Source organism: Pelophylax lessonae (assembly GCF_965119305.1).
Source record: "Pelophylax lessonae genome assembly, chromosome: 9".
Lineage (NCBI taxonomy): Eukaryota > Metazoa > Chordata > Amphibia > Anura > Ranidae > Pelophylax > Pelophylax lessonae.
Genome location: NC_138776.1, coordinates 241516837 through 241527249, shown reverse-complemented (window position 1 = coordinate 241527249; position 10413 = coordinate 241516837).

Below are 10413 nucleotides of genomic sequence, written 5' to 3'. Positions count from 1 at the left end.
GTCTCTTCCCTCCTCCTTTGCCAATAGGATGGCTTATCCTTTGGGCCAATCAGGAAATGGGTCTCAGGACCTGCTTCTTGATTGGCCAGGAGGAGAATCTGTGTGACAATAGCGAATATTCATTCGCTATTGTCACACAACTGGGTAGGCTAAGGGCGCAGTGCTCTGCGCCCTGACCCCACCCTTTTTTGAAGCCTATTAGAGCCTCTGGCCCTAATCATGTGCTTCAAAAAAAAAGAAACAAAGCCCCCATTGGATTTCATGCATCTGGTGCCCTGCATGTAGATTAGGGGGCAGGACGCATGGATAGAGGGGGGGCCGGGTGCCCCTGAGCCCCTAATGGACGGACCGCCGTTGTATATTGTATTTTTTTTAGCAGAGACCCTAGGGAATAAACTGGTGTGTGTTGCAGTTTTTTATGTCACACTGTGTTTGCGGAGCGGTTTTTCAAATGCAGTTTTTTGGCGAAAAAAACTTTTTCGTGAATTAAAAAAAAAAAACATCATTAACGTTAGCCCAGTTTTTTGGTAGATTGTGAAAGATGATGTTACACCGAGTAAATAGATACCTAAAATTTCACTCTTTAGAAATTGCGTCTGCCAGTAGAATGGCGGCAAACTATGGTGCTTATAATTCTCCATGGGCGCCGCTTTAAATGCCTTTAAAGGTTCCCAGTTTAGAGTTGCATAGGAGGTCCGGTGCTAGAATTATTGATCTCACTCTGACGTTGTGACAATACCTCACATGTGTGGTACCATCACCATTTACAAAAGCGTGCGGGAGTAGCATATGCGTTCGCATTTGCACATAAGCGCGGTGGGACAAGGGCGCTTTAAAAATGTTATTTATTTTATACACTTTTTTTTTTTAACTTTATTGCTTTCACAAGGCATGAACAACATCCCTTGTGACCGCATGGGCTTTGACAGGTCCTCTTTATGGAGAGCTTTGGGGTCTATTAGACCGCGGGCCGATCGCGCAGGCGTCCCCTCCCCCCACCTGTAAAAACAATCAAGCCGCCATGATTGTTTTTATGGTGAAGGGAATCGCCGGCAGAAAATAAAGATATCTGAATGATGCCTGCAGCTGCACCCATCATTCAGATATCTTCACTCAAAGTCCAGGACATCATATGATGTCCTTGGGCAGGAAGTGGTTAAAGCTTATAGTTGATCATTAATAATTTTTATTATACAGGAGCGATCATTTTTAGTTCAACCGTCAATTTACTGTATGATCATTGCCTCAGGTTTCCTGTTTCAGGGTGGCTCTTTTCTCTGATGGAGCTACAAGAACATGCAGGGACTATAGTTGTGTGTCCCTATCTTGCATACATCAATAGAAACACACAGCCACATAGCCTAGGATGCTAAGGTATTTCCCTGCTACTCCCTCCTCCTTCCTCCAATTCAACAGACTGGCGCCAGACTGCACTGTCCACTGTTAACTGTCCACTTTGATATTTATTTATTTATTTTTTAACGTTAATTTTAGTTCCACTTTAAAATTCCTATTTTTGGGCAGTTTCTCCCATTCTTCTTTGTAGGACCTCTCAAGCTCCATCAGGTTGAATGGGGGGTGTTGGTGCACAGCCATTTTTAGATCTCTCCAGAGATGTTCAGTTGGGTTCAAGTCTGGACTCTGGCTGGACCACTCAAGGACATTCAAAGAGTTTTCCCGTAGACACTCCTTTGTTATCTTGGCTGTGTGCTTAGGTTCGTTGTCCTGTTGGAAGATGAACCTTCGCCCCAGTCTGAGGTCCAGAGCGCTCTGGAGAAGGTTATCGTCAAGGATGTCTCTGTACATTGCTGCATTCATCTTTTCCTCGATCCTGACTAGTCTCCCAGTTCCTGCCACTGAAGAACATCCTCACAGGATAATGTTGCCACCACCATGCTTCACTGTAGGGATGGCGTTGGCCTGGTGATGAGTGGTGCCTGGTTTCCTTCAGACATGACGCTTGTCATTAAGGCCAAAGAGTTCAATCTTTGTTACATCAGTCCAGAAAATTTTGTTTCTCATGGTCTGAGAGTCCTTCAGGTGCCTTTTGGCAAACTCCAGGTGGGCTGTCATGTGCCTTTTACTGAGGAGTGACTACTGTCTGGCCAATCAGGCCTGTATGGTAGATACAGGCCTGATTGGTAGAGTTCTACAGAGATGGTTGTTCTTCTGGAAGGTTCTCCTCTCTTCACAGAGTAACACTGCAGCTGTGTCAGAGTGACCTTAGGGTTCTTGGTCACCTTCCTGACTAAGGCCCTTCTCCCCCGATCACTCAGTTTGGCAGGGCAGCCCTCTCTAGGAAGAGTCCTGGTGGTTCCAAACTTCTTCCATTTACGGATGATAAAGGGCACTGTGCTCATTGGGACCTTCAATGCTGCAGAAATTTTGCTGTACCCTTCTCCAGATCTGTGCCTCAATACAATCCTGTCTTCGGAGGTCTAAAGGCAACTCCATGGACTTCATGGCTTGGTTTGTGCTCTGACATGCACTGTTAAATGTGGGACCTTATACAGACAGGTGTGAGCCTTTCCAAATCATGTCCAATCATTTGAATTTACCACAGCTGGACTCCAAAAAAGTTGTAGAAACATCTCAAGTATGATCAGTGAAAACAGGATGCACCTTAGCTAAATTTTGAGTGTCATAGCAAAGGCTGTGAATACTTACGTATGTGTGATTTTTTTTCCTTTTTTTTATTTTGAATAAATTTGCAAAGATTTCAAACAAACTTTTTCACATTGTCATTATTGGGTATTGTTTGTAGAATTTTGAGGAAAATAATAAATTTAACACATTTTGGAATAAGGCTGTAACATAACAAAATGTGGAAAAAGTGAAACGATGTGAATACTTTCCGGATGCACTGTAAGCATGTTCCATAGTAACACATGTATAGGCATCAGTGCTATTCTTAACCGGTTGCCGACCGCCGCACGACTATATACTGCGGCGGTCAGCCCCGGCCAGGCAGAGTGACGTACCGGTACGTCACTCGCCTGTCACTTCTTTGTGAGCCAATAGTGGGCGAGCGCGCGCCCCCCCCCCCCCCCCCGCGACTTGTTCACAGGGAAGTTAGTGCGTGTGACCGGCGGACCCGATGTCCGCCGGTCACTCGCCGATCGTCGGTACAGTGGGAGAAAGTCAGGCGGCTGATGTAAACAAGCCGCCTGTCATTCTCCCCTGTGTAGAAACAGTGATCAGACGGTTCTACTATGTAGGACCGTTGATCTCTGTTCCTACACTTGTAGCCACAGCCAATCACAGTAGAAAGCACGCCCCTAGGGACACACTTAACCCCTCCCTCCCCAATAAAGTTAACTCCTTCACTGCCAGTGTCATTTTGCAGTAACAGTGCATATGTATAGCACTGATTACTGCAGTAATGTCACTGGTAACCCCAAAAGTGTCAAAAATGTCAGTCAAGGGTCCGATCTGTCCGCCGCAATGTCGCAGTACCGCAAAAAAAAATCGCAGATCGCCGCCATTACGTGTTAAACAAAAACACCAAAAATGACAGAAATCTTTCCCTTAGTTAGTAAACGCAATAACTTTTGCGCAAACCAATCAAAATACGCTTTTTGCGATTTTTTTTACCAAACATATGTAGCAGAAAAGAAATTGGCCAAAAATGTTAAAAAATTTTGATTTTTACATTTTTTTGGGGGGGAATTTCATATAAAAAAATGTGAAAAATATTGTTATTTTTGCAAAATTTACGCTTTTTTTTTGTTTATAGCGCAAAAAGTAAAAATTGCACAGGTGATCAAATACCACCAAAAGAAAGCTCTGTTTGTGGGGAAAAAAAGGACGTCAAATTCGTTTAGGTACAGCGTCGCAGGACCGCGCAATTGTTCGTTAAAGTCACGCAGTGCCGAATCGCAAAAAAAACCCTGGTCGAAATGGGGGTAAAATCTTCCGGGGCTTAAGTGGTTAATAGTGATGAAATATACTTTCATACAAATTACTGGTGATGTAAATGTTTGTGCTGAAATTGTGAAAATGGAACCCCCGTACAGAATAAAAACCTATGCAATGAAGATGAATTAATTCTAACATACTGCAAGCAGAGGAAAGCTTTTAGTAACCTTTTTTATGATCTGGGATTATTAAAGCTTAGATGCCCAGACCAAATTTAGCAGTATGTGGCGGATATCTATAACCGGACTTATTGTCCACCTAAATCATTTGTACATTTTTTTTTTTTGAGGAACATACAGTATAAGGCTTTTATTTGGTACGCCATTTAAATAATTTCCCTGCTGATTTTTTTTTCCATGATTTTTTTTTTTATTAATATAAACTGACAAATAGACAAATATGTTTAACCACTTTACGTCCGCTCACTGTGCCTCTACTGCGGCACAGTGGCTCGTTATCGTCCAGCGACGTAGACCTACGTCGCTGGACTCCTCCCTCTGTAGGCAGCGTTCGCGCGCCGCCGGAGGCGCGCTCCCGCTGTTTTCATTCACCGCGGGAGTCGGGCCAGGGGAGGAGCGGCGGCGATCGCCGCTGCTCTTCCCCGATCGTCAGGGAATCTAGTTTGGAGATCCGCCCGCTTGTGTAAACAAAGCGGGCGGATCTCCTAAGTGACAGGGAGTGACAGATTGCAGGGTTCAGCATAGCTGAACATCCGATCTGTCCCTGATTCACTCAGTCACCTCCCCCCCACACACGTCAGTAAGCACCAGGCATACGTTAACCCCTCCCTCTCCAATAAAATTAACCCCTTCCCTGCCAGTGTCATTTTTACAGTAACAGTGCATATATATAGCACTGATTACTGCAGTAATGTCACTGGTACCCCCAAAAGTGTCAAAAATGTCAGTCAAGGGTCTGATCTGTCCGCCGCAATGTCGCAGTCCCGCAAAAAAAAACGCAGATCACCGCCATTACTCGTTAAAAAAAAAACACCAAAAATGACAGAAATCTTTCCCTTAGTTAGTAAACGCAATAACTTTTGCGCAAACCAATCAAAATACGCTTATTGTGATTTTTTTTTTACCAAACATAGGTAGCAGAAAACAAATTGGCCAAAAATTTAAAAAAAATTAGATTTTTACATTTTTTTGGGGGGGAATTTCATGTAAAAAAAATGTTAAAAATATTGTTATTTTTTCAAAATAAACGATTTTTTTGTTTATAGCGCAAAAAGTAAAAATCGCACAGGTGATCAAATACCACCAAAAGAAAGCTCTGTTTGTGGGAAAAAAAGGACGTAAATTTTGTTTGGGTACGACATCGCACGACCACGCAATCGTCAGTTAAAGTCACACAGCGCCGAATCGCAAAAAAGTGGCCTTAAAAATTGCATTTTACACTTAACATTTTTAAGTTTTTTTTTTTTTTTAGATGTCTAAATTATTAATAATTTTTTTAAATATTATATTGCATTGTGAGATTGTACTACTTGCACTGTATTTATATAATTTTTATCACAAAAATAAATTCACTTGTCTATGTCATCAATTTTATTTATTGCACTTCAGCACTTTTGGGTTGAACCTACCACACATTGGGAGATTTAATCGGTTCCATTTGAATCTACCCAAATACACAGTATATATTTATTTTACCTCTTTTATGGTTTTATGGGTCACACCCCTTTATTTATGAGTTGATTGCAATTGATTGCACCTTATTATTTATTGCACTAAGGTAGCGCCGTTTTCAACCCTTTCTTGCACTTTACCTACACTGTCCAAAGCAAAAGGATTTTTTTTCTATAATAAGCTGACAAAAAAACAAATCTGTTTAAAAATTGTAATTTACACTGAAAGCCGAGTTCCACCCACATTTTCATTGCATCAATCGCTTCAATCCAGCAAGTTTAACCAACATTGGTAATTTTTTTTTTTTATTTGTTTACCTTGTTTCCATGGTGTATTCTTCTTATTAGCTCTTTAGGGCGCCGCAGCGAGGTACGTCATATCCTGCGGCGACTTGGCACCTAGCAGATGTGTGTCACCATTTTTAGGAGTCAGTGGGCATCGCCGCCTGTTAGCATTGCGTTATTTTCAAACAGGAAATGACGCAATGCAAGGCGGTGCTAAGCGCCATTTTTGAAAAGGGAGGGGAACCAGCAGCACCTATTCCCGGAAGAAAACACTAGTGGGCTTCACATGCCCACAATTAGGATGGGAGCATACTGCCAGATGACTATAGAGGTTACTTTAAAAAAATAAAATAAAAAACTGCACTACTACAGTGACCTTTCATATATTTATATATTTATTTAACAGTTAGTAAGAAGAACATCTCGGGTGTTATTTTTTAATATTATATTGTATAGTGAGAATGTAAGCCTGTCCAATGTGATTTTTCTTCTTTTTTTTTTTGTATTAACTGACAAATAGGCAAAAAATGTTAAGTGTAAAATGCAATTTTTAAACATTTTTGTCGATTTGTCAGTTTAAACTAAAAAAAAAAAAACATGTTGCCTTGGACAGACTTACACTCAATACAATATAATATTAAAAAATAATATTATTTTAAACATTTTTAACAAACCTTAAATATTGTTAAGCATGAATTGCAATTTTTAAACATTTTTAAGATTTTAAAAAAAATTAAAATATTCTTTCTTTTTTTTTGTAAATATTATATTGCACAGTGAGAATGTAAAATATGAACAAATATTATCTGCGCTCAGTAATAAAACTAAATAAATGAATATCTATCGGCAGCCAGCACCAATAGGTAAAATTGTACACCCACAACTTTATAACAAAAGCAGGGAGCAGCGCCACTAATAACAATGATCGGTCCAATAAGGGAATGTCCATATATAAAAAAAATAAAAAGTAGTTGTATCTAAAAGAGTCCCCACACCAAATGCTGTAAATCCTGGAAGCACACGTCACCACTGTGAAAAAGGAGGGGGTCCTGCTTACCAGATTGTGTTTACCCTCAAATTATAGTGAAGTCAACACAAGTAAGTAGAAAGCCAAAGTGATCGATCTATGGCTGGACCAGAAATCCACCGTGTCATCTGAGTTAAAGTAACAGTTCACCTCCTCTACAAATATTTATTACACTCCCAGCCAGGAGGTAAACGGACATACCTTAGGAATGTAAAAATACTAATATGGTGTAGTAGTTCTAAACAATTTATTGGATAAAACAAAGATGTACACTCACCGTATAGATACCTCCGATGACTGTTGTGGAAATGTTATTAATATTTATGTGGATATTTCGTTAGAATGTGTTTTTAGTTAAATTGCCATGAGGTCTCCCAGTGTCAGTTTAATCACTATGCACAGCGAATATTGCTTTAACTGGCCTTGAGGAAAGACCTGTAATTGTGGAAACCTTCCATTAGATGGAGACTGCACGCTACTTGTATCCTGATCATACCTATCGGCAGTGCCGGTCCGGATCTATGGCAGTGCAAGGAGAACTCCATCGCACAAATGTATATCAGCCAGCCGGGGCCCCGGTATTCACTGCGGAGATATGTTTGTGGTGTGGAATTCTTATTGTTTTAATAATATCTGCCCTTTACGAAGATTAATGGCTGGCATCTTTCTATCATATTTTAACCATATGATTGAAATACTGCTGCTATTGTCTTTTGCAGATAAAATAACTGGAAAAATATCATGATCACTATCAAATATAGTTTATATGAACGCGCGGCTCAGGTTTCGGCTGTCTTGCGTCTCCCCCCTCGGACGGACTTCATTCTATCGCCTTAAATCTTGCACGCATATGGACACTAAGGTAGGAGTTGTCAGTATTCTGGCAGACCTTTATATGATTGGTATAACTAATCTTTACCAACACGATGTATGGCTTGGTTCCCCTTAGTCTCGAGATGGATTTTGGAGTTCTCTGTAATATGGTTGAAAATGTTCCGAGCACTTACAATAAGATATTAGTCACACTATTTGCCCCTGCTCGTATGTTAATATTCAGGGGGCTGGAAGCAAGAACGCTAAGCTTAATTAAAGGACAGGGAAAAAAAAACCTCTTTTTTGATTGACTTTGTCATGCCTGCTATTTTTCTTTTTATATATTAAGTGCTAATGAGAACTCCTTTCCTAAAGGTTTTGCCATTTTGACCCAGCAGCCCTATCCTGCATATGTTGTATCGTAAAGGGATGTGGGTTGGTGGACTTTTCTGCTAATTTGGGTTGAAGCAGTTATGTTGGCAGTTATCCCAGAATTAGTCATTACTATTACCACTTCGCTTTCTTTTCCCCTCCCTCTCTTTTTAAATGGGAACTATGCGGTGCACTGGGTGATAGATTAGATACTTCTCTGTCTGTTCCACATCAGTCTAATTTGACTGGTCCGAGGGTACTGGACTCAACACCCCTCCCCGTGGTTGGTCCCTTGTTTTGGCCTCTGTGGTACACCTGGGTGCCATAGCCTCCTCTGTGTGGCTCTCTTGGGCTATCTACGGCATCGGCAGGGCGATCAGTGTCCGGAGTTCACAGCCTTCCTCAAATGAGTTTTTATGTAACTTGGTGAGCATTAAACATTTAACATTTATAACATTTTTTTTAAACATTTTGATGAGTAAAGATATGATGCACTGTTTATGAACTGTATGTCTTTTTTTTCCTAATTGTTATACTCTCTTTTTGTAATAGTCCACCTGGGATGCCAAAAGTGGTCTTTGAAAAAGCTAGATTGTGAAATGCGTCAGACCCGTCCCTATTTGGTCATGACTACAACGGTTACATATTATGTATTATGTCAGATTTGGACTGCCTTCAGCCTAAAACTTTTTAACGGTGTTTAATCTTTTATTGCTCATTAATAAAATGGATGTTATATTTAAATAAAATGTGTTGTTCAATTTGAACTTAGACTCACCCAATTAGTAACCCTCCTCATCATCCCATTTCTTTTATTGGGACGGTTGGGGTCCTCCCACAAGCTGTGGCTTGGACCTCGCCTCACCCATATTTCATTTATGGTGTATATGAACTATATTAAATAGGATCCACTCTAACAGGTTACGATGACAGTGCATGCTTGTGAATTAGCGTGGCCGAGTCCATGAGAGCCCATGTGGCAGCCATGTTGCTTTGTTCACTTGGCAGTTAGGGTCTCTGCACACGGCCAAGTTATTCCATAAACATTCACTCCCCTTTTCTATTGTACTTTTGAAAGTATACATGTCTGTGATTGGTGGTCTTGAAGCCACTCCCTTGTAACCCCCTTTTGTTCTGTAAATAAACCTGAGCTCTGTAGGACACAGAGAGACCCTTCAGTTGGCATCTAATTGACTACAGCAAGGGTCTGTTTCTTTCTTTGCTGCCGAGCGCTTGGCTAACCTTATACAAATGGGATTAAGGGCAGTTGGCGCGTATTAATGTCCACAAGTGCGCTTTTCAGCGCAGCAAAGTTTTCAGCGCACCAAACAAGTTTCTATGCTCCAAACTCCAATTAATGACGTCTATTGATGATGAAATGCGTAAGGCCGGAACGACATGACGCAAACACGCTACACCATGGCCATCATTGTTTACTGAAAGATTTGTTTTTATCCGTTCTTATACAGTGAGTGTACATCTTTGTTTTATCCAAATAAATTGTTAAGAACTCTTACTCTGTCAGTATTTTTACATTCCTGAGGTGTGTCTGTTTACCTCCTGGCTGGGAGTGTAATAGGAGTTTGTAGAGGAGGTGAACTGTTGCTTCAACTCAGATGACACAGTGGATTTCTGGTCCAGCCATAGATCGATCACATGGGCTTTCTACTTACGTGTGTTGACTTCTCTATAATTTGAGAGTCAACACAATCTGGTAAGCAGGACCCCCTCTTTTTTTCACAGCGGTGACGTGTGCTTCCAGGATTCACAGCATTTGGTGTGGGGACTCTTTCAGATAAAACTTTTTTTTTTTAATATATGGACATTCCTTTATTGGACTGATCATTGTTATTAGTGGAGCTGCACCCTGCTGTTTGATACAGTGAGAATGTAAGCCTGTCCAAGGCAAGGTGACAGCTTAGCCAATAGGTGTATTTTGCAAACAAACCCATGTGATCAGCTTGATTGGCTGCCATGAAGCCAATCAGCATGATTCCGCAAAGTTAGTAAGACCGAAGCAGTCTCGGAATTAGGAGTCTTCACTCCTGTGGATCCTTAGTTACAGAACAAAAAATAGATTACATTTCTCTAAGCATGGAACATTGTTCAAAGAAACATTATTCTATAAATTGTCAGTGAGAACTGGTGGTTAATACATTTGAACAAACAGCAAAGATATGTAATGGTTCCACCAATCAGAAGTTCAGGCTTTGTAGCCTGGGGCTGGTGGTGAAAGCTCATTATATATATATATATATATATATATATATATATATATATATATATATATATATATATATATATATATATATATATATATATATATATATACAGTATATATATATATATATATATATATATACACATA